The 25539-nt window shown below is 42.4% G+C and overlaps 1 protein-coding gene across 1 annotated transcript in view; it reads right to left on the bottom strand.

Annotated features, from left to right (window-relative positions):
- Positions 1-25539, bottom strand: part of LOC110527736 (metabotropic glutamate receptor 4) — a 336296-nt gene that overhangs the window by 145096 nt on the left and 165661 nt on the right. The window lies entirely within an intron of this gene.

Here is a 25539-nt window from a genome sequence, read left to right as displayed (position 1 = left end):
AGTACTTGAGATAAGGAGTTAAGAACATTAAGCACAATTAGCATGTCAAGAACTTGAAATTCACAGGTCTGCATTTTATCAAGCACTTTTTGAAATATTAATGAGGTTGGGGAAAAAGTGATCAAACTTAGTTAAAGCTGAAAGACAGTTATTGAGTGACTAAACCATCATGTGTTTTTTTTACTCTGTTTTTATCAACCTGGCTAAGCGCTATGACGTCACTTCACACACAAAGTGTGAAAGCAAACATATGCACGGCTGATACGTATTTACTTCCAAGCGTTATTATTACTGTGACTGTACAGCTACTAAATAACACCTCCAGAAATAGCAGGATCTCTGTAAGAAGAAGAATCTCAGCCCTGTTAATCTGTTACCGAAAACATTACCATTTATGGGACACAAATAGCCATGCATCAAATACCAGTGTGAATTAGGTTCTTTAAATAAACAGTATTCATCACATGCTGTTATTGGAGAATCTGTCCAATGTGTTTGCTGAGTGATTATTTCCTATCCCTCATGTTGCACTACATATGTTAGACAACTGCTCATCAGCTGAGATGAAACTCACATTGTCAATTAATGACTAGTAAATCACTCTCCCAATAATGATCCCAAATAACTTGTTTAACACTAATGTTTATTAGCTAACACAAAGAGCAATTACCTTGCAAAGCCTCTCCCCTGTGCTTTGGTTTTGCTGAATTACACTGAAATTACAAGGCAATCTTGACACTTAATTAGAATTAATTGTCTCACCAATTATTTTAGCTACACTAATATAGATTAGACTACAGACAAAAGCACATATTTGGGGAGAGGGCTTTAGCTATTCCATCGGGACCTTCTCTGGTTATCAAACTGAATCTCAAATGTCTAATTTACAATTCAAATATTGCCCTATGAAATGAAGACATTTAATTATAAAATGTGTAAATGTCCTTATATTAAATCCAGAGTCATCCAAACCTTAAGCAAGGCATGCGCTTCTTGTGCAGCATCATTCTACTTGTGATGCTTTCACATTTACCCATTAGTCTGAAAATACCCTTTCATCTGGCATCCGGTGGAGGTGAGGGGCAGCTAATAAAAATAGACTGAGATGGCCAATTAACCATTTCTTTGTGGATGTTGATGTTTGCTTGGGGTTATTGTCTTGATGGAAGATCCACTTGCAACCAAGTTTCAGACTCCTGTCAGAAGCAACCAGGTTTATGGCTAAAAATGGAGCATGGTGAACACTTTGGTTCTACCTGAAACCAAAAAGTGTTTTCCTTGGTGGACAATGATGTTGAGTCCTTTTTTCTAAGAGTGTAGGAGAGTGACACATAATCTCAATTAAACCAATTTAAATTCAGGCTGTTACACAAAATGTGGAAAAAGTCAAGGAGTGCAAATACTTTCTGAAGGCACAGTAGACACTCAAGCACACTGACACGCCATCACAAACACTTCATTTCCTCACATACATAATGTGCACATACATTTCTATTGACTCTACACAAACGCACACCACTCGCATACAATTATCATATATGATGCAGCTACTCTGTTTATCGTATATCTTTATGCTTAGTCACCTTACATAGCTACCTCTATCACTCCATTATCCCTGCACATTGTAAATATGGTGCTGGAACTGACTGACCCTGTATATAGTATACTTACTTACCTTCTCGTGTTATTTCGTATTTTTATTTGTGTGTTTTTGTTCTACCTTATGTTATTTGTTGATGTGTATTGTTATTGATTACTGCATTGCTGGGTTTAGAGCTTGCAAGAAAGGCATTCACTGTACTTGTGCACGTGACATTACATCTTGGAACTTAAAATGTCCTGGTACTGGGTAAAGTTAATAATGCCGTTGACCTTAATTAACAAGGGCCCCAGGACCAGTGGGAGCAAAATAGCTCCAAACCATCAAAGATCCACAACATTTTACAGTAGGTATTAGAGCAGGGAATTGCCAGGGACCTCACAATACAATATTATCTTTTGATAATTATAATTATTAATTATTATTATCTTTTTATCTATTGAGTACTTTGGATGATTAAGGTGCCCAGAGTAAACTGCCTGCTACTCAGGCCCAAAAGCAAGAATATGCATATAATTAGTAGAATTGGATAGAAAACACTCTGAAACTCTAAAACTGTTTGAATGATGCCTGTGTGTATAACAGAACTTATATGGCAGGCAAAAACATGAGAAAAAATCCAACCAGGAAGTGGGAAATCTGAGGTTTGTAGGTTTTCAAGTTTTTGCCTATCCAATATACAGTGTCTATGGGGACATATTGCACTTCCTAAGGCTTTCACTAGATGTCAACAGTCTTTAGAACCTTGTTTCAGGCTTCTACTATGAAGGGGGAGAGAATAAGAGCTGTTTGACTAAGAGGTCTGGCAGAATGTCATGAGCTAAGTCAGGCGAGTGGCCATGAAAGCAAGCTGCATTCCTTTTCATTTCTAAAGACAAAGGAATTGTCAAGTTGAAACATTATTGAAGATTTATGATAAAAACATCCTAAAGATTGATTCTATACCTCGTTTGACATGTTTCTACAAACTGTAATATAACCTTTTTTACTTTTCATCTGAACTAATTGCTCGCACATTGTGCATTTGGATTACTGGGCTAAACGTGCGAACAAAAAGGAGGTTTATCGAACAAAACAAACATTTATTGTGAAACTGGGATTCCTGGGAGTGCATTCCGATGAAGATCATCTTAGGTAAGTGAATATTTATAACGCTATTTCTGAGTTTTGTGACACCTCTCCTTCTTTGGAAAATGACTGTATGTTTTTCTGTGACTTGGCTCTGACCTAACAAAATCGCAAAGTGAGCTTTCACCATAAAGCCTTTTTGAAATCTGACACAGCGGAAATCTGACACAAATTCCTCAAACATACAAGTATTATCCACCATTTTAAAGATACACTTCTTGTAAATCCAACCACAGTGTCCGATTTCAAAAAGGCTTTATTGCGAAAGCACACCATGCGATTATGTTAGGTCAGCACCTAGTCACAGAAAACCAAACAGCCATTTATCCAGCCAAAGAGAGGAGTCACAAAAAGCAGAAATAGAGATCAAATGAATCACTAACCTTTGATGATCTTCACCGGATGGCACTCATAGGACTTCATGTTACACAAAACATGTATATATTTTTTTCGATAAAGTTCATATTTATATCCAAAAATCTCAGTTTACATTGGCGCGTTATGGTCAGAAATGCATTGTCTCAAACAAACATCCAGTGAAAGTGCAGAGAGCCCCATCAAATTACAGAAATACTCATCATAAACATTGATAAACAATACAAGTGTTAAACATACGAATAAAAATCAACTACTCCTTAAAGCATATTTTGAAAATCTGAGATGACAGTGTTGTTAACAAAAGGCTAAGCTTGTGTTTCAATATATTTATTTCATTTCATTTGCAATTTTCATGAATAGGAAACGTTGCGTTATGGTAATGAGCTTGAGGCTATGATTACGCTCCCGGATACGGGATTGCTCGACGCTAGAGGTTAAGCAACCGCTGGGTCAAAAAGGCTTTATGGAGAAAGCACACTTTGCGATTATGTTAGGTCTGCACCTAGCCACAGAAACCCATACAGCCATTTTCCAGCCAAGGAGAGTGTCACAAAAGTCAGAAATAGGATTAAAATGAATCACTTACCTTTGATGATCTTCATCTGGTGGCACTCCCAGGTCTCCATGTTAGACAATAAATGTTCATTTTGTTCGATAATGTCCCTCTTTATGACCAAATACCTGCATTTTGTCCAGTAATCCGAATGCTTAACTTCTTGACGCTACCCATCCCTTAAGCGGGTTAATTGTTTTCAGCAACCGCTAAATAGCATAGCACCACAGTCAAATAATATTACAAAAAATATTCATATTCATGAAATCACAAGTGCAATATTGCAAAACACAGCTTAGCCTTTTGTTAATTCACTTGTTGTCTCAGATTTTGAAATGATGTTTTACAGCGAAAGCAATCCAAGCGTTTGTGTAAATTTATCGATCGCATGACAAAACATTAAGTACACATAGCATCAGGTAGCTTGGTCACAAATCAGAGAAGCAATCAAATTAATCGTTTACCTATGATGATCTTCGGATGTTTTCACTCACGAGACTCCCAGTTACACAACAAATGTTCCTTTTGTTCATAAAGATTATTTTTATATCCAAAATACCTCCGTTTGTTTGGCACATTATGTTCAGAAATCTACAGGAAAGAGCGGTCACGACAACGCAGACAAATTCCAAATAATATCCGTAATGTCCACAGAAACATGTCAACGTTTTTTATAATCAATACTCAGGTTGTTTTTTAAAATCTAGAATCGATAATATATCAACCGCAAATGTCTTTATCAGTAGGAGGGAAAAACAATAGCTGTCCAAATTATGTTGCGCGAGCAAAACTCATGTGACCACCTGACGTAATGTTATCTTTCTGGCTAATTTTTCAAAATAAAAGCCTGAAACTATGTCTGAAAAGTGACGCCAAAACTCCAACGCCCAAAATGGGAAATGGTCGGTGGGGATTTAAAGAACAATTCTGTCAAGTGATTATTATTTTGTGATATCATTAAGGATGGCTTAACTAAATAACTGTATTTCTGAGGGTGTACACATTCCAGTTAGTAACCATGCCCACATGAGCACAGACATTGTGTCGGCGTGTTGGAACGCCCCTAATACCAGAGTGCTCAAAAGGACTTGCCGGGTTGCTGCTGGTGTGTAAAGTGGTCCTAGCTGTACCCTGAATAATCAACCAATGAGACCAGAGAACGTGAAGCCGTGGATCCGCACGTTGAAATGGTGAGAAACTTTGTAAACCAGACCAAAACATGCACCATCTGCAGCTGTGCGTGTAAAGTAGTCTAGAACGTTTGACCAAAGATGAGAGGGAAGACAGATCCCTCTGAACACAGTGTGGTACACCAGATGTATCTATGCTAGCGGACACTCCAGAACAAAAGAAGCCTACAACTAAGAAGGACATTGTGACCTCTGGTGGACAACCAGAGACTTACATCAAACCACTTCCCATAGACGTATCGAGTGGTTTCACCAGAAAGACGACAGAGACAGACATCTACATGTAAATATATATTGCATTTATTTTCTGAATGAGCGGTTGTTCATGTGCAAAGTATTCATATTCCCGTGAGCGTAGCTCCCAAATGTATGTTGAAGATTTCAAGTTTATCACTGTGGGTCCGGCGCCGACAGAGATGGCCGCCTCGCTTCGCGTTCCTAGGAAACTATGCAGTTTTTTGTTTTTTTACGTGTTATTTCTTACATTAGTACCCCAGCTCATCTTAGGTTTCATTACATACAGTCGAGAAGAACTACTGAATATAAGATCAGCATCAACTCACCATCAGTACTACCAAGAATATGTTTTTCGCGACGCGGATCCTGTGTTCTGCCTTACAAACAGGACAACTGAGTGGATTCCATGCAGCGACCCAAAAAAAAAACAACTTCGAAAAAGAGGGAAACGAGGCGGTCTTCTGGTCAGACTCCGGAGACGGGCACGATCCACGGCTTCACGTTCTCTGGTCTCATTGGTTGATTATTCAGGGTACAGCTAGGACCACTTTACACACCAGCAGCAACCCGGCAAGTCCTTTTGAGCACTCTGGTATTAGGGGCGTTCCAACACGCCGACACAATGTCTGCATATCGATTGCGCAACCAGGGGTGGAAAGACCTTGGATCATTGTTACTCTAACTTCCGCGACGCATATAAGGCCCTGCCCCGCCCCCCTTTCGGAAAAGCTGACCACGACTCCATTTTGTTGATCCCTGCCTACAGACAGAAACTAAAACAAGAGGCTCCCACGCTGAGGTCTGTCCAACGCTGGTCCGACCAAGCTGACTCCACACTCCAAGACTGCTTCCACCACGTGGACTGGGACATGTTTCGTATTGCGTCAGACAACAACATTGACGAATACGCTGATTCGGTGTGTGAGTTCATTAGAACGTGCGTTGAAGATGTCGTTCCCATAGCAACGATTAAAACATTCCCTAACCAGAAACCGTGGATTGATGGCAGCATTCGCGTGAAACTGAAAGCGCGAACCACTGCTTTTAATCAGGGGAAGGTGTCTGGTAACATGACCGAATACAAACAGTGCAGCTATTCCCTCCGCAAGGCTATCAAACAAGCTAAGCGTCAGTACAGAGACAAAGTAGAATCTCAATTCAACGGCTCAGACACAAGAGGCATGTGGCAGGGTCTACAGTCAATCACGGACTACAGGAAGAAATCCAGCCCAGTCACGGACCAGGATGTCCTGCTCCCAGGCAGACTAAACAACTTTTTTGCCCGCTTTGAGGACAATACAGTGCCACTGACACGGCCGGCAACGAAAACATGCGGTCTCTCCTTCACTGCAGCCGAGGTGAGTAAGACATTTAAACGTGTTAACCCTCGCAAGGCTGCAGGCCCAGACGGCATCCCCAGCCGCGCCCTCAGAGCATGCGCAGACCAGCTGGCCGGTGTGTTTACGGACATATTCAATCAATCCCTATACCAGTCTGCTGTTCCCACATGCTTCAAGAGGGCCACCATTGTTCCTGTTCCCAAGAAAGCTAAGGTAACTGAGCTAAACGACTACCGCCCCGTAGCACTCACTTCCGTCATCATGAAGTGCTTTGAGAGACTAGTCAAGGACCATATCACCTCCACCCTACCTGACACCCTAGACCCACTCCAATTTGCTTACCGCCCAAATAGGTCCACAGACGATGCAATCTCAACCACACTGCACACCGCCCTAACCCATCTGGACAAGAGGAATACCTATGTGAGAATGCTGTTCATTGACTACAGCTCGGCATTCAACACCATAGTACCCTCCAAGCTCGTCATCAAGCTCGAGACCCTGGGTCTCGACCCCGCCCTGTGCAACTGGGTACTGGACTTCCTGACGGGCCGCCCCCAGGTGGTGAGGGTAGGCAACAACATCTCCTCCCCGCTGATCCTCAACACTGGGGCCCCACAAGGGTGCGTTCTGAGCCCTCTCCTGTACTCCCTGTTCACCCATGACTGCGTGGCCACGCACGCCTCCAACTCAATCATCAAGTTTGCGGACGACACAACAGTGGTAGGCTTGATTACCAACAACGACGAGACGGCCTACAGGGAGGAGGTGAGGGCCCTCGGAGTGTGGTGTCAGGAAAATAACCTCACACTCAACGTCAACAAAACTAAGGAGATGATTGTGGACTTCAGGAAACAGCAGAGGGAACACCCCCCTATCCACATCGATGGAACAGTAGTGGAGAGGGTAGCAAGTTTTAAGTTCCTCGGCATACACATCACAGACAAACTGAATTGGTCCACTCACACAGACAGCATTGTGAAGAAGGCGCAGCAGCGCCTCTTCAACCTCAGGAGGCTGAAGAAATTTGGCTTGTCACCAAAAGCACTCACAAACTTCTACAGATGCACAATCGAGAGCATCCTGGCGGGCTGTATCACCGCCTGGTACGGCAACTGCTCCGCCCTCAACCGTAAGGCTCTCCAGAGGGTGGTGAGGTCTGCACAACGCATCACCGGGGGCAAACTACCTGCCCTCCAGGACACCTACACCACCCGATGTCACAGGAAGGCCATAAAGATCATCAAGGACATCAACCACCCGAGCCACTGCCTGTTCACCCCGCTATCATCCAGAAGGCGAGGTCAGTACAGGTGCATCAAAGCTGGGACCGAGAGACTGAAAAACAGCTTCTATCTCAAGGCCATCAGACTGTTAAACAGCCACCACTAACATTGAGTGGCTGCTGCCAACACACTGACACTGACTCAACTCCAGCCACTTTAATAATGGGAATTGATGGGAAATGATGTAAATATATCACTAGCCACTTTAAACAATGCTACCTTATATAATGTTACTTACCCTACATTATTCATCTCATATGCATACGTATATACTGTACTCTATATCATCGACTGTATCCTTATGTAATACATGTATCACTAGCCACTTTAAACTATGCCACTTTGTTTACATACTCATCTCATTTGTACATACTGTACTCGATACCATCTACTGTATCTTGCCTATGCTGCTCTGTACCATCACTCATTCATATATCCTTATGTACATATTCTTTATCCCCTTACACTGTGTACAAGACAGTAGTTTTGGAATTGTTAGTTAGATTACTTGTTGGTTATTACTGCATTGTCGGAACTAGAAGCACAAGCATTTCGCTACACTCGCATTAACATCTGCTAACCATGTGTATGTGACAAATAAAATTTGATTTGATTTGATTTGATATGTACGAGAAGTTGACTCTTTGTCTCTCCTTCTCCTTACATACCCCTCCCCTTTCCATTGCTTAACCACTAGGGACCGGTTTTCAATGTATTTTGTATGTAATCAATAACCTATGCTGTGTGTGTTTACGTATTCTGTGTGATGATTTAGTTAGTTAGTAAATGATTAATTAAGCCAATTTGTGTATCGTCGATTCATCACTTAGGTTAAGGTTCTTGCAGATATCCAAGGATTATGCGGCGTTCAGAAAGAGACCGATGAGTTAATTAATAATTGACTGTCATTCATGAAAGTGATATTTAGATCATCTTTAGAGTTTAAGTCGGGAGATAGTAACTCGGTTAACAACTGTTACCGTGGTGCCCCAAATTGCTAATGAGATAAATGTTATATGATTAATTCTAATAATAGAGTAATAATTAAACATAGTAAGTCACATCACAGTAATTGCCTCATTTGTATGAGCATACAATACAGTTCAGAATTTAGAATTAGGCTGGGGAAATGTCAGAGTGTTGCTCATGATTATCTTGCCTAGTTGGCTCACTTATTTGAACATTATGCCATATTATGTAGTTTAACAAGTGGATTATTTTGCTCTTCACTCGCAGTCAGTAGTTTAGGCCTACTCCCGACCAAAAGCCTGTGACTTCACTGACTCTGATAATCAATCAATGTGATTTTATTTCACTGAATCTATGTCTGTAGGCTATAAGCTATTTGTTTGATTGGTTTGTAGTTGTACAAATAACTGGAGGTGGCAGAGCTAATCTATGCGTTTGGTCATCTATCACTGAAACATCTAGCATGCAATAATGTAGCCTAAATCAAAAGTAGACTTAGTGTTTTGGCGTTCGCGTATCGGCAACTCCAAAAGCCTGCGGAGGTTGTGACATATTGACACGAGACTCACATGCTTTTGAAGATAGGATTGCTATTATTTTCTATTGGTATCATGTTGCAGATAAGACCCTATGCCTGCTCCCTAACAAAGTGGAGTGAGGGTAGGAAAGAGATGAAACGTGGATAAAAAAAAACATGGGCTTGGGCTCTGTTTCGAAATAATATTTTTTTATGATATTGGTTCCACACGTTCCTGTGACAAGTTGTGTAGGAGAAATATGATTTATTTTATATTCCATTATATTCTTACATTAAAATATATGTCTGTTGACTGTGATCGGGTAGGTGTGTCTTGTCTGTTTAATGAACAAAATGACAAACTATTGATTTAATTTGGATGGCGCAGCCATGGCTGCACAGAGCAGTATCTTGAGGCCTAATTAAACTCAAAATATGCTATTCCATTATTTAGAAAATACATTTTATGAGTCTTATAATGTTTCTTAGTACCTGCCTAAACAAATTAATAGTGGATTACTTTTTTATGGTGTATATTTATAAAAAAATAGACACCAACCCACATCTGCATACCGGTATAAAAAGCGTATGCAGGAAATAATGTAGTAAAAATGGGTCTGTTTGTAAGAATGTCATATAAACATTGTCCAACTACTTTTACAGACAAAATACTGTAAATCCACAACTGTAAACCCTTCCACAACTGCTACCCCGCTGACTGTTGTCAAGCAAAGCCTGCATTCCACTACCATTCTAGTATAGCAATGTAAAGTCTGTAGTTTTTCGCTCCAGTTTCATGTTGATTTAATTTAGGATGCATAGCGTTTTGGCTGTAGAGATTAAACTCTAGCTAGCCTATATACTACGTACACTTCTGAGAGACAACAGAGGGGAAATATACAGTAACACCACCTTGACAAAAAAAACACTTATATTCTATTGTTACTTTTTTATTTCCATCATAGAATAGAGAAATATTAGATTAGTACTTTATTAACAGAATCATTGGGTTGTGGCGCAACATGGCTAAAAGTATGTGGACTGTAAGTGCTGTTATTGTAAAGTGGAAACATCTAGGAGCAACAACAGCTCAGACTCGAAGTGGTAGGCCACACAAGCTCACAGAACGGGACCGCCGAGTGCTGAAGCACATAAAAATCATCTGTCCTCGGTTGCAACACTCACTACCGAGTTCCAAACTGCCTCTGGAAGCAACGTCAGCACATTAACTGTTCGTCAGGAGCTTTGTGAAATGGGTTTCCATGGCCAAGCAGCCACACATAACCCTGAGATCACCATGCTCAATGCCAAGCATCGGTTGGAGTAGTGTAAAGTTCGCCACCACTGGACTTTGGAGCATTGGAAACACGTTGTCTGGAGTAATGAATCACGCCTCACAATCTGGAAGTCCGACAGAAGAATCTGGATTTGGTGGATGCCAGGAGAATGCTACCTGCCCCAATGCATAGTGCCAACTTAAAGCTACAGCATACATATTAGATGATTCTGTGCTTCCAACTTTGTGGCAACAGTTGGGAGAAGGCCCTTTCCGGCTTCTGCATGACAATACACCTCCAAATGTATCCAGCTCCAGAGTATGGGTCTCGGTGTAACGCTCATTCCTTTGATGATAAACGCGAATCCAACCATCACCCCTGGTGAGACAAAACCACGACTCGTCAGTGAAGAGCACTTTTTTCCGGTCCTGTCTGGTCCAGCGATGGTGGGTTTGTGCACATAGGCAAAGTTGTTGCCGGTGATGACTGGTGAGGACCTGCCTTACAACAGGCCTACAAGCCCTCAGTCCAGCCTCTCTCAGCCTATTGCGGACAGTCTGAGCACAGATGGAGGGATTATGTGTTCCTGGTGTAAGTCAGGCAGTTGTTGTTGCCATCCTGTACCTGTCCCGCAGGTGTGATGTTCGGATGTACCGATCCTGTGCAGGTGTTACCCGTGGTCTGCCACTGCGAGGACGATCAGCTGTTTGTCCTGTCTCCCTGTAACGCCGTCTTAGGCGTCTCACAGTATGGACATTGCAATTTATTGCCCTGGCCACATCTGCAGTCCTCATGCCTCCTTGCAGCATGACTAAGGCACATTCATGCAGATGAGCAGGGACCCTGGGAATCTTTCTTTTGGTGTTTTTCAGAGTCAGTAGAAAGGCCTCGTTAGTGTCCTAAGTTTTCATAACAGTGACATTAATTGCCAACCGTCTGTAAGCTGTTAGTGTCTTAACGACCGTTCCACAGGTGCATGTTCATTAATTGTTGATGGTTCATTGAACAGGCATGGGAAACAGTGTTTAAACTCCTTACAATAAAGATCTGTGAAGTTATGTGGATTTTTATGAATTGTCTTTGAAAGGCAGGGTCCTGAAAAATGTACGCTTCTTTTTTTGCTGAGTTTATATTCAGGTTTTTTACTTTATTATTTGTATTTTCCACATTGTAGAATAATAGTGAAGACATCAAAACAATGAAATAACACATGAAAAATAAGTGTTAAATAAAAAATAAATTCAAAGTAGCCAACCAATCAGCATATGTGGGAACTCCTTCAAGGCCGTTAGAACAGCATTCCAGGCGAAGCTGGTTGAGAAAATGCCAAAATTGTGCAAAGCTGTTATCGAGTCAAAGGGTGGCTACTTTGAAGAATATTAAATATATTTTGATTTGTTTAACACTTTTTTGGTTACTACATGATTCCATATATGTTATTTCATAGGTTTGATGCCTTCACTATTATTCTACAATGTAGAAAATAGTAAAAATAAAGAAACACCCTTGAATGAGTCGGTGTGTCCAAACTTTTGACTGGTACTGCATATATGTATAAATAATTATAATACATATAATATACACTGCTCAAAAAAAATAAGGGAACACTTAAAGAACACAATGTAACTAATGTGTCAATCACACTTCTGTGAAATCAAACTGTCCACTTAGGAAGCAACACTGATTGACAATACATTTCACATGCTGTTGTGCAAATGGAATAGACAACAGGTGGAAATTATAGGCAATTAGCAAGACACCCCCAATAAAGGAGTGGTTCTGCAGGTGATAACCACAGACCACTTCTCAGTTCCTATGCTTCCTGGCTGATGTTTTGGTCACTTTTGAATGCTGGCGGTGCTTTCACTCTAGTGGTAGCATGAGACGGAGTCTACAACCCACACAAGTGGCTCAGGTAGTGCAGCTCATCCAGGATGGCACATCAATGCGAGCTGTGGCAAGAAGGTTTGCTGTGTCTGTCAGCGTAGTGTCCAGAGCATGGAGGCACTACCAGGAGAAAGGCCAGTACATCAGGAGACGTGGAGGGACCGCTACCTCCGCCTTTGTGCAAGGAGGATCAGGAGGAGCACTGCCAGAGCCCTGCCACAAATGTGCATGTGTCTGCTAAAACAGTGAGAAACAGACTCCATGAGGGTGATATGAGGGCCCGACGTCCACAGGTGGGGGTTGTGCTTACAGCCCAACACTGTGTAGGACGTTTGGCATTTGCCAGAGAACACCAAGATTGGCAAATTCGCCACTGGCGCCCTGTGCTCTTCACAGATGAAAGCAGGTTCACACTGAGCACATGTGACAGACGTGACAGAGTCTGGAGACGCCGTGGAGAACGTTCTGCTGCCTGCAACATCCTCCAGCATGACCGGTTTGGAGGTGGGTCAGTCATGGTGTGGGTTGGCATTTCTTTGGGGGGCCTCCATGTGCTCGCCAGAGGTAGCCTGACTGCCATTAGGTACCGAGATGAGATCCTCAGACCCCTTGTGAGACCATATGCTGGTGTGGTTGGACCTGGGTTCCTCCAAATGCAAGACAATGCTAGACCTCATGTGGCTGGAGTGTGTCAGCAGTTCCTGCAAGAGGGAGGCATTGATGCTATGGACTGGCCCGCCCGTTCCCCAGACCCTTATCCAATTGAGCACATCTGGGACATCATGTCTCGCTCCATCCACCAACGCCACGTTGCACCACAGACTGTCCAGGAGTTGGCGGATGCTTTAGTCCAGGTCTGGGAGGAGATCCCTCAGGAGACCATCCGCCACCTCATCAGGAGCATGCCCAGGCGTTGTTGGGAGGTCATACAGGCATGTGGAGGCCACACACACTACTGAGCCTCATTTTGACTTGTTTTAAGGACATTACATCAAAGTTGGATCAGCCTGTAGTGTGGTTTTCCACTTTAATTTTGAGTGTGACTCCAAATCCAGACCTCCATGGGTTGATAAATTTGATTTCCATTGATACTTTTTGTGTGATTTTGTTGTCAGCACATTCAACTATGTAAAGAAAAAAGTATTTAATAAGAATATTTCATTCATTCAGATCTAGGATGTGTTATTTTAGTGTTCCCTTTATTTTTTTGAGCAGTGTATATTATTCTTTATTGTGTCCCTTTTGGGAATTGTGTCTTGCATCTCAAACTCAACAGCACAACATGACCACATAGAGTGCATAAATACATACAACAATGTAAGTCACAAGCAATATTACATTGTTATATGTTTTTATGCATCTATATCACGTGTCCAGAATTCTAAATGTTAATTTTATAATATAGATCCACAGTATTCATCCCAATGCAGTAGACTCATTGGTAACTTTGACTACATATCCATAGCACAATTACTACACATCTTTAAGCATTTCATGAACGTGTTATAACAGGTCCTTACCCCATTACGTTAATGAAACATATCCACAGCATATCTAGTACGCATTCATGTAATGCTATGCAAGACCTCATATTTAGGCATGTTTAGTAGTTGCATTATTACAATGACAGTGTAGTGGCTTCATTATGGCTGTTCTCAAAAGTATGCTTCTGCCATACCAGTGTTAGTGAAGAAAGCCAAAAGGCCAAACCACATTTTGAAAATTATGCTGATACATAGCCTGTACCAGCTCCATTTCCCCCACTGGCAGTTATAGACCCATGACCTACTTTCTTTTTCTTCTCACCTTGTTAATGATACATGAAGATTCCCACAGGGTTGAATCCTCATGGTACATTTGACCTTTTTTATTTTATTTAACCTTTATTTAACTAGGCAAGTCAGTTAGATCCAATTCTTATTTACAATGACGGCCTTCGCCAAACCCTGACGACGCTGGGCTAATTGTGTGCAGCCCTTTGGGACTCTCAATCACATCCGGATGTGATACTGCTTGGATTCGAACCATGGACTGTAGTGATGCCTCTTGCACTGAGATGCAGTGCCTTAGACCGCCACTCGGGAGCCCATTAACTCATTAACTAAGTTCAATGTCCGTGCCCCCGCTGAAATGTAATTAGCATAATACAAAATCCTGACATTTTAGCTAGAGATATATATATATTTTTTGCATTGGATACTTCTCAATCCACCGCATCCATCTCTGTCGCACTTCTGCATCTGCAGTGAAAGGTGACAGAGCTGTAGTGCTGTTTGTCAGACCATGAGACATCTCGAAAATCGGTCTTCTCACAAAATCATCCGTAGCGTCCGAACAGTTTGGTCTAGAAACTATTATGACCCCTCTATGGAAAGATGAGACTCTCGCGCACACGATGGTGTTCATTCTACCAATGGGTGCTCTTCTTTGCATGGATTGGAAAACCTTCCTGGTCTTTGTGGTTGAATCTGTGTTTGAAATTCCCTGCTTGACTAAGGGACATTATATATAATGCATTGTATGTGTGGGGTACAGAGATGAGGTAGGCATTAAAAAATCAGGGTAAACACTATATTTGTTTACAATAAGTCCATGCAACTTATTATGTGATTTCTTAAGCATATTTTCACTCCTGAACTCATTTAGGCTTGCTATAACGAAGGGGTTGAATCCTTACTGACTCAAGACATTTCAGCTTTTCACTTTTAATTAGTAAAAAAAATAAAAATAATTCTATTTTGACATTATGGGGTATTGTGTGTAGGCCAGTAACCAATTTTTGAAAACATGTAATCAATTTTAAATTCAGGCTATATCGGCAAGGAAGAATGTTTTAGGCCTACCAGAGTTACAGTACTCTTTTAATCGAACAATATAATGCTTATCTTTATAAAAATATTCTGATTGAGAATTCACGACTTAGCCTCCTTCTGTATGCCTTCAGAAATAATTGAAAAAAGTTAGAAAGTTGTATCAAACCTGAATAGCGAGTTGCACAGAGTACATTTGTCCGTGCCAACCTTCTCATCTTTGTCCACCAGGATATTAAAACACGGACATTCCCCTTGCCGGCTTCTTTTCACTATGCTCTTTCTACTCTAGCTTTCATTCGACTTAAATGAAAAATATCATCTTCGCATTCAACAGTAGCCTAGGCCAAGGCTCCTTTCACTCGCTCACTCTCTCTCTCCTCAGCAGCAGGCGCGTGAGGTGAGCAGTCGGAACCAGTTTCAGCTGGACATAAGCTATACATTTAATTGAGTCGCAATTGCCTTACACAGATAAGTTTGCGCTGTTCTCATCACCTCACACATTAAAAATCAACAGAGGATTGGTCCGATCGGGTTCAGTCGGTTCATTTTAAATTGCACATACCCGAGACCCGTGGCAATTATATCAGACCCAGATCCGAGACAAATGTCAGAATTGAGGACCCGCTCGGGTCCCAGGTCGGATCTCGGAATTGAATAACTCTAATGTACATATCTAACTCAAATACCTTGAACGTCTGCACATCGACTCTATACTGGTACCCCATGTATATAGCCAAGTTATTGTGTATTTATTATTACTTCATTATTTTGTGTTGTACTTTTCTATTATTTCTCTACTTTCTTTCTCTCTGCATTGTTGAGAAGGGCCCGTAAGTAAGCATTTCACCTTTAGTCTACACCTGTTGTTTACGAAGCATGTGACTAATAAAATTGTATTTAAATTCTGGCCATCCTACAAGGGTAAAAACTACAATAGCTTTTGACCGGATTATGATGGAGACATGAGGTTTGGACCATTGGTTTTCTTAGAAGATTCCAATTAAATTCCCCATTTTAGACTCACAGCTAGCAATAATTATTGTAATGAGTAAAACGTACTAACACAGGCTGGTAAAGCTAGCTAGCATTTTCCCTTATTCACTAATGTAACTTTAGTTAGCTAAGTTAGCTAAACCCATGGCGCAGGGTCAATATGTTTTACCACTCAGTCAATAAACGTTACGAAAAAGTTGTGATAAAACTCATTAAACATTTAGTTAACAAAGGTAGCTATTTTATTATTTGCATTGTACTTTTGCACATCGCAAACCTTTTTAATAAAGGACAAATTAAGAGACCGACAGAAACCAGTTGAGTTCATTTTGACTGCAGACAAAGATCTATTATATTGACAAAATGACTGCATTAACAATGGAAATACATCTCCTCAATGAATGAAGGCAAGTGAGTTCAGGTGGGACCATTGTAGCCAATGAGAAGGCAGATATTTATTTTTTACAAAAGGCACAAATAAGTAGTTTTTCCTCAAAGTTGCCATAATGCAATGTGCATCCACTTATATCAGTACTTTTGTAACAGTCTAAACATTATGAAACTTCTATACAACCAAATAAGCCTAATTTAATTTGAAACTATTTCATAGACTTCCATACAAAAAAGGGCTTATCACACGCGGACAGATTTTGGGCGAGGAAATCCTCTCACCACGCCTCTCCCTCTCTTCCTGTCACACCAGCCGTCGCTTTGCCCCCCCCCCCCCCCCCCCCCGTCGCTTTGGGTTTTGTCCCGCGTTTATATATATATATATATAGTGCTTTAATAAATTCACGTGTTCTAAACCTGCAACTGCCTCCTGCCTACTCCTCTCTACATTTGTGACAGAATGACCGACCCAAGAGAACAGGAAGCAGCAGGACATCCCAACATTTCCTCTATAGGAGCGAAGCTGACAGGTCGGGCTCAGAGTGGGCGCACGCCCCCATCCCGGGGGTTCGGGTCTCTCCCATGAAACTCCAACGAGACTGAGCCCATGGAGGTGGGCACGATGCACCTTCCCATAGAGGAACATCAATGCCGCTGTCAACAGGGTCTCTGATTGTGACTGATATGCCAGACCACAATTCTCACGTCCATCACTGTTGCTCACATCCACCATGAGCGCATCACTTTCCTCATCTTAGACTCTGCTGCACACCCCATCATTTTAGGTTTCCCTGATTACAGTTGCATAACCCCAGGATATCGTGAATAGAGACTAGTTTGTTGGGTTGGTCTCAAGGAGTGTCAGGGGAGATGTCTCTCTGTGTCTCTCTGTGCCACCTCCGTGGAAAGTCCGGACCACGCCACCCACATTCCTAACCCGGAGGAATACTGGGACCTACAGGTGGGTTTTTCGAAGACTCGTGCCACGTCCCTGTCCCCTCATCGCCCATGGGACTGCACTATCAACCAACTGCCTGGTTCTACCCTCCCGCGGGGCACATCTGCCCTCTCTCGCATGCAGAGACCAAACTATGGAGGTCTACGTCCAGGAGGCGCTGGCCCAAGGATTCCTCCACCCGTCCACCTCCTTCAAAAATTTTTTCATGAAGAAGGACTGATGTCTCCACCCCTGTATTGACTACCAGACACTGAATAAGGCAACTGTTAAATGCAGTTATCCCTGCCTCTCATACCCACTGTGATCGAACAGATGCACGTTGCTCAGTACTTTACCAAATTGGATTTACGCAATGCCTACAACCTGATGCGCATCAGAGAGGGGGATTAATGGAATACTGCCTTCAGCACCAGCACTGCGAATACAGGGTAATGCCCTACGGCTTTACAAATGCACCCTTCGTTTTTCAATCCTTCATTAACGAGATGTTTAGAGACATGTTGAGTCACTGTGTAGTGGTGTACATAGACAACATCTTGGTGTACTGCACTACAGGCGAGCAACATGTCTCATGTCAGGTTCGTTTTGGAGAGGCTGATAGGGCATCACCTCTACACCAAGGCGGAGAAGTGCCTTTTCTTCCAGCAGACGGTCTCCATCGGCTATCCACTGTGGGAGTGGAGATGGAAGAGCAGAGGGTCAGTGCAGTACAGTCGTGGCCGGTTCCATCCAAAATAAAGTCGGTGCAGCGCTTCCTAGGTTTTGCCAACTATTTCAGGTGCTTCATTAGGGGTTTCAGTACAAGGGTGGGCCCTCTCACCTACCTCCTGAAGGGAGGTCCTAGACAGCTGTGTTTGACTGAGGCCAACAAAGCCTTCCGTGCGCTCAAGGAATGTTTTACAAATGCACCTGTTCTGCCTCATCCTGACCCGTCTATGCCCTTCATCGTGGCGGTGGTCACCTCCTAGGTTGGAGTAGGGGCTGTTTTGACAGACCACCGGAACCTAGAGTAAATTTGAGCAGCGAAGAGGCTGAACCCGCGTCAGGTCAGGTGGGCCCTATTCTTCACCAAGTTTGACTTTACCCTCTCCTATCTAAGAACGTCAAGGCCAATGAGTTGTCCCGGGTGCATGACACAGTGGATCGGAGGGAGAAAGTGATACCAATTATTCTCATGTCCCGTATTGTGGCTCCTGTCGTGTAGAATGTGAACGCTGACCTCCATTGAGCCCTGCCATGGGAGCCCTCACCGGCCCACAGTCCCGAGGGGCGTACCTACGTGCCCTCTGACATGGGGGACCGTCTCCTCACCTGGGCACACACAACACCTGTGTCAGGGCCCCCAGGTATAGCCCTTGACTATTGACTCTCTCCGCCAAATACTGGTGGCCCACCTTGGCCCAGAATGCCCGGGTTTACGTTTCTTCCTGCTATACCTGAGCACAGAGCAAGACACTGAGACTCCTCCCCTATGGCAAACTCCACCCGCTCCCAGTTACACAACATCCCTGGTCCCATTTCTCTGTGGACTTTGTCACAGACCTTTGCCCCTTGGAGGGGCACACCACCATCCTGGTCGTTGTGGACCGGTTTTCCAAAGCTGGTCGTTTGATTCCTCTGCCTGACCTCCCTACGGACATGCAGACCATGGAGGCTCTCTTCTCTCACGTCTTCCGGCACAACGGGATCCCGGAGGACATCGTGTCTGACCGTGGTCCTCAGTTCACCTCCCGTGTCTGGAAGGCCTTCATGGAACGACTGGGGATCATGGTCAGCCTCACCTCCAGGTACCGTCCCCAATTTAATGGGCAGGTGGAAAGGGTCAATCTAGAACTGGGTATGTACCTCCGTAGTTACTGTCAGGACCGGCCGTGGGAGTGGGCTGAATTTCTGCCTTGGGCAGAATACGCACAAAACTCCCTCCGTCACTCCTCCACTAACCTCACACCCTTTCAGTGTGTTCTAGGCTATCAGCCGGCCCTGGCACCCTGACACCGGAGTCAGATCGAGGCTCCTGCGGTGGACGATTGGTTCAAGCACTGCCGAGGAGGTATGGAATGCAGTGCACACCCGTCTCCAGAAGCCTCAGGTCTTTCACCCCGGTGACAGGGTCTGGCTTTCTACGAAGGACCTGCCCCAGCCCTGCCGGAAGCTGAGCCCGCGGTTTGTGGGGCCATTCAAAGTCCTAAGGAGACTACTGTATCTCACCCTCATTTTATGCATCTCTCCCCACAACGCACCCCCCCCCCCCCCTCCCTTGGACATCGAGGGGGCCCCGGCGTACTCTGTCCGCAGCCTGTTGGAGCCGCATCGTGGGGGGTCTCGAGTACCTGGTCGACTGGGAGGGGTACGTCCCGAAGAGCAGTGCTCCCCACGTGTTCATTACAAGCCCAGCGTACTTCTGGCTTCTTATTGGCTATTTATGTTCATTTAAATGCACAAACATGTACTTTCAGTCATTAAATAGTTTACAAAAAGGTTAACTAAATGTTTCATTTGTTAGTTTTTTGAATGTTTTTTGTAGGTAAGCAAATGAGTCATCCGTTTGGAGATAGGGATTGTAAATACTGTACACATAACAATTGTTTGTGATAATTTTTCTAGATGATCCCTGGGGACGAATTTGAAACCAGCCACATGGAGGCAAAGTGAAAATGATATCTACATGGCATGTATTGCGGCCCCTTTTCCACAGTGAAGTAGGATATAAATAGCTGTTGCCGTTATTCAGAATTCTAATTGTGTGCCCTCATAATTTGTGTGGGTGAAATTTAGAAAACCCAAGCTATAGGCTTCTGTAGGGCTGAACCTGACGAGTTGATGGGATGCGCTGCGCTTTAGAATGTATTGATTATATGCCTGGGATTTTCTCAGTTTTATTTTACAATTTGTATCATGTTAAATATTATCCACTATCAGGAGCCACCATCAGTAATACTAACATACTTGCATTTTTTTGCGTCATTCCATTCCGTTGACCTTTCTTTTCTCTGTCACGTATTTGTAAATTGTTCCGGACGGTCGCTAGCATTACTGGATCATATTAGGCTAACGTTGCGCAATAATTTGAGACGTGTAGCCATATTTAAATCATTGTGGAACTCAGACCAAATCAGGAGCTTGGCACACGGTTCCCGACGACTGGACTGTTGTCAAACAGTTCAATGATTAGTGAGAACTAGAGTAGATTTATAGGATTATTGTTTAATTAACCCCAATTAGACTTTTTCTTCTACCTTCCAATATTTCACGGATTGAACTTGAATATGACAGCTTTCAATATACAGTGCGTAAAGGCTCTCCAAACAGTAGCTTGCTTTACCACCCTGTGTTAGTATGTTTTACTCACTAAAATAGTTATTCCTAGCTATGAGTCTACAATGTAGAGATCTTCATGCGCCATTGACCTCAGTGAGAAGAAGAAGATAAGTACCTGGCCTATACCGGCCGGTGGGGGAAATGGGGCTGGTACAAACTATATGTCAGCATAATTTTCTAAACCTGGTTTGGCCTTTTGGCATATTCACCAATACTGGTATGGCAGAAGCACACTTTCGAGAACAGCCATAATTATGACACTATGCTGTAGTTTAATGATACATCTATTAAGATACCTAAATATGAGCACTTGCATAGCATGACATGAATGCACTACAGATATGCTATGGATTTATTTCATTAACCCTTAATAATGCGGTTGGGGCCTTAAATGCTGGTAGATGTGTAATGAATGCGTTATGAATATGTAGTCAAAGTAAATATTTACCGAATAATTGAATTTGTCTCACCTTTGAGATCTGAAACAGATTGTTTTCTATCTAGTAACTAGAAGTTCTCAAAGTTTTCAGCCAGTAAACTCATTTGCGTGAACTGCCCCAGTTCTGTATCCAATGCATCCCGTCAATTGGCATCAGCTGGTGTTGACACTAAGACAGGATGAAAGTTTCACTTTGTTACTCACAGCCTAAGTGGAGCAGCAAATGGCTGAGCCTGAGGAATAGGAAAACAATGGGTCTGCATAATGACAGAGCAAAACAAATTGCCACCGCTCACGGAAGGAGCATATACTAACCGAGTGGATCTGTGACAGAGACGGAGAGGTGTATCCCCACTTCGCATCATTTGATGACATATGATGGATTGAGGTGACATCTTGTTTAATTATTTAAAAAAATGACAAACTCTCGTCACTTTGATGCATCATTCAGATGTCACGGCACCGACGAAGTGCCGCTATAAAAGTATCATAGTCAAATTGAAATAAAACAGAGAAGATTAAGTGTTTTTTATATATATATATATATATATATATATATATATATTTTTTTTTTTTTTTGCTGCAGTTGCCATAGCTCTGGTGGAGTACAGCTATCAGCATCAATGTCAAATTAGAGATAGAATAGAGATTTCGAGTTTGAGAGTAAAGGTTTTACTACTGTAATTTATTTTACAATTCAGATTGAGACATTCATTGCACCACTGTCTGGCAAGTTTGAAACCCTTGCTCTCAGAGACTGATAATACATTCTCAAACCGCGCATTAGACCTTTTCATAATATTTCCATCTCTCAAATTTGACCTTCAAAGTTTTGGCACTCCATTGCATTGAGACAAATGGCAGTGCCAATAACGTCTAGCCCATCCCCTCAGCTCCCAAAGAGACTGACATCACACTATGGTCCAATAATGCAGATCATTTCAAGTAACAACTAGCATGGGCTCCCTCAGCTGCAGTAAATAACTGTAGTAAAACTGTCTCAATCTTTGTGAACTTTACTGAATCTGTATAATGACACTTCTCTCCAGAGATCTGTCATGGTGAAGGATAGGGGCCCAGAGTCAGGAAAAACTCATGATCTTAAACGGGAATATTACAATGGGAGAAACATTAATTATTATAATAATAACTAGGTGGTTCCTATTTCACACATGTACAAGTGTGTATTAGCCGCATGTGTTTTTTGCATATCCCAACTCCCCCTGAGACACCCTCACGACCGGAGTTGATGGCTCATCAGGGTCTACCGTGTTTGTGACCCTTGTCCGGGCCAGAATGGCCCATAGTGGCATCCTGTTTCTGTAGCGTGAGGCAGCTTGATGTACAAGTACACCCCCTGGACAGGACCCATGTTGAAGGCCAATAGAATGTCTGGTAGGGAGCACTGTATCCCACATCAACACATAGCTAATGTGTCCATTAGCTATGTGTTGCTGTGGGATGTGGGATACAGGCATAAATCATCTCAGCTATTAGTCACGCTGAGCTCTTCCTGTAGTGGCTGTGTTATCCTGCTTGTTTCCAACCAATGGAATCTGTTCCAGGTATTAATTTTTGGGTTTTTTCTCATACCTGCTGTTTGCAAGCTCACAGTCTGACACTGGTCTAGTGAACGTGATCGCTTGATGTGGTCGTCTGGAATGGATGAGAAGAGACACTCCCACCCTCCCTGTGCGCTTTACGTCATTGTTGCAGTGTTTCACTCAGTACCTTTCTCTAGGCGGATGGGGGGTCCAATTGGATTTGCACATCATTCAGGGAACGGGGAAGACTATATTTGAACGTAGTAAAGCCGCAATAAACCTGAAATAAGGCTCCTCATGTAGGTCTGAAGTTGTAATTGGGCGTTAAGGTAAAGGCATTAGGTATAAGCTTTTTCAGGCCACTTTTCTCTCTGTAATTGATTATGGTGACTTGTTGTATATGCATGCAACCTCCTCCATCTTACAGAGACTGGACTCTGTTTATCATGCATCCTTGCACTTTATTACAAATACCAAGTCGCTCACCCACCTTTGCACATTGTGCCAAATGGTAGGTTGGACCTCACTTTATATGTGCAGAAGGATACATTTGTATGTGTTCATCTACAAAGCCCTTTTGGGTAAACACCCTCTTTACCTCTGTAGTCTGGTCTCCTTCACCACCAGCCAGCAGTTACCATACCCAGTCTGCTAGGGGGTTGCTACTTAAAGTCCCCAGGACATTCACAGTATTAGGCAAGACTGCCTTCTCTTCTTGTGCACCAGACGCATAGAATAATCTACAATCCATGCTACATCTAGATGTGTTAGTGCCACTGAAATTAATTTCAAATATTGATGGGAGACTCTGTTACAGAGGAGTGTAAATGCTTTTTTTTTTTTTTTTAAGGCTGGATCATGTTGTTGTATTGTTGTATGTTTTAATGATGTAATGTATTGATTGTTGCTGCCTTCTTGGGCAGGTCTCCCTTGAAAAAAAAAGGCTTTTCCTGGTTAAATAAAGGTTAAATAAAAAGAAAACAAGTTACACCCTCTCCGTTTAAAGGCCATAGCTGTTTATAAATTATTTTTTTAATTGATCCCAACCTTGGCCTCAGAGCCTTTTACAATAACCCAGAGTGCTGATGGCAGCAGATTCCTCTTTGTTTAACAACATCCCCATGGAGATGGCTAGGCCTAAGAATATGCTCCGAAAGACATACTAAACACACTAATGGGCTGTCCGTAACAAAGGCTTTGGTGTATCTTGGGGGGTTGTCTCTGATTTGATAACTTCACTATCCATGACTAGAGTATGGGACTTTGTGCATTTTGTGGCCCCTTTGCCTTGGTTATGAGGTGTTATCTTTAAAACCTCAAGTGACTCAATAATTCCCAATACCTGCATGGTAATAGGCAATGGTTTGGCACTATGCAGGATTATAGTATTGTTTGGAAAGAACAGGGGACACCAAAATGTCACTTTTTCCAACTTGAAATATTAAGCATCTTCTATAACAAAGGTTCATTTGATCGTGAACATGTGCTAACAATGTTCCTTTATTGAAATGAACTAATAAGGATGACAAGCTCTTGTATTTTAATGTCAAGTGACGTTTGGGTTTAATCTGCTGCCTAATTTGGAGCTAATAGCATCTTCATTCCTTATATGATAACTCACCTACTGCTAATGAAGAATCCAATTTGAATTGTTGATTGAGCATATTTAATTTCTGACATCCATCTTAATGTAGATTATTCATCGAAATGTAATGGCGGGGAGGGGTCGTCCTAAATAGGGGAGAGTTGTCAAACTTATTTGTTTCGCTTTACAGAGGGTTGTGTGTTTTTTTTATTGGGCACAGGTGAGGGTAGTGCATTTCTTCCCTGGTTTACATTCTCTCTTCTGCTTGTATTGTCCCTATAAACAAAGGCTGGACTTATTTTTGATATTACCCTAATAAAGTTTAGAAACTATTGTGAAGGTTTGGTATGGTGTGGCTATTATTAAGCTCCTGCAGGCTTATGATATGAAGGCAGTGCGCCATAGTGCTGCAACTGACTCTGACAGTTGAACTTGAGGTGAGGAAGAATGTTTTAGGCCTACCAGAGTTCAAATCAAATAACATTTTATTTGTTACCTGAGCCGAATAGACCTTACCGTGAAATGCTTACTTACAAGCCCTTAACTAACAATGCAATTTTAAGAAAAAATTTAGTAAATAAACTAAAAGTTAAAAAAATAAGAAGAATAAAAAAATTAAAAAATGTAATCAAAAAAGTAACAATAAAAAATGACAATATATGGAGAAGAAAATAAAATAGAAAATAGAAACAGAATAAAATAACAATGAGTAACGGATCTCTTCGTCGTCTGACGACGAGTGTGAATTATCGGACCAATGCGCAGCGTAGTAAGTGTCCATGTTAATTTATTAACTGAACACACAAAAACAAAATAACGAAGTGAATGGAAGAAACGAAACAGTTCTGCAAGGTGACATACACTAAACAGAAAACAACCACCCACAAACAAGAGTGGATAAACAGGCTACCTAAGTATGGTTCTCAATCAGAGACAACGATTGACAGCTGCCTCTGATTGGGAACCATACCAGGCCAAACACATAGAAATACCAATCATAGAACAAAAACATTGAATGCCTACCCCAACTCACGCCCTGACCAACCTAAAACAGAAACATACAAAAGGAACTAAGGTCAGGACGTGACAGTACCCCCCCCCCCCCCCAAAGGTGGAGACTCCGGCCGCAAAACCTAA

This window comes from Oncorhynchus mykiss, chromosome 7 (genome assembly GCF_057628025.1).
Source record: "Oncorhynchus mykiss isolate SJ-2025 chromosome 7, ASM5762802v1, whole genome shotgun sequence".
Classification (NCBI taxonomy): domain Eukaryota; kingdom Metazoa; phylum Chordata; class Actinopteri; order Salmoniformes; family Salmonidae; genus Oncorhynchus; species Oncorhynchus mykiss.
The sequence above is the reverse complement of the archived record's forward strand: the minus strand, read 5'-3'. Positions and strand labels throughout refer to the sequence as shown.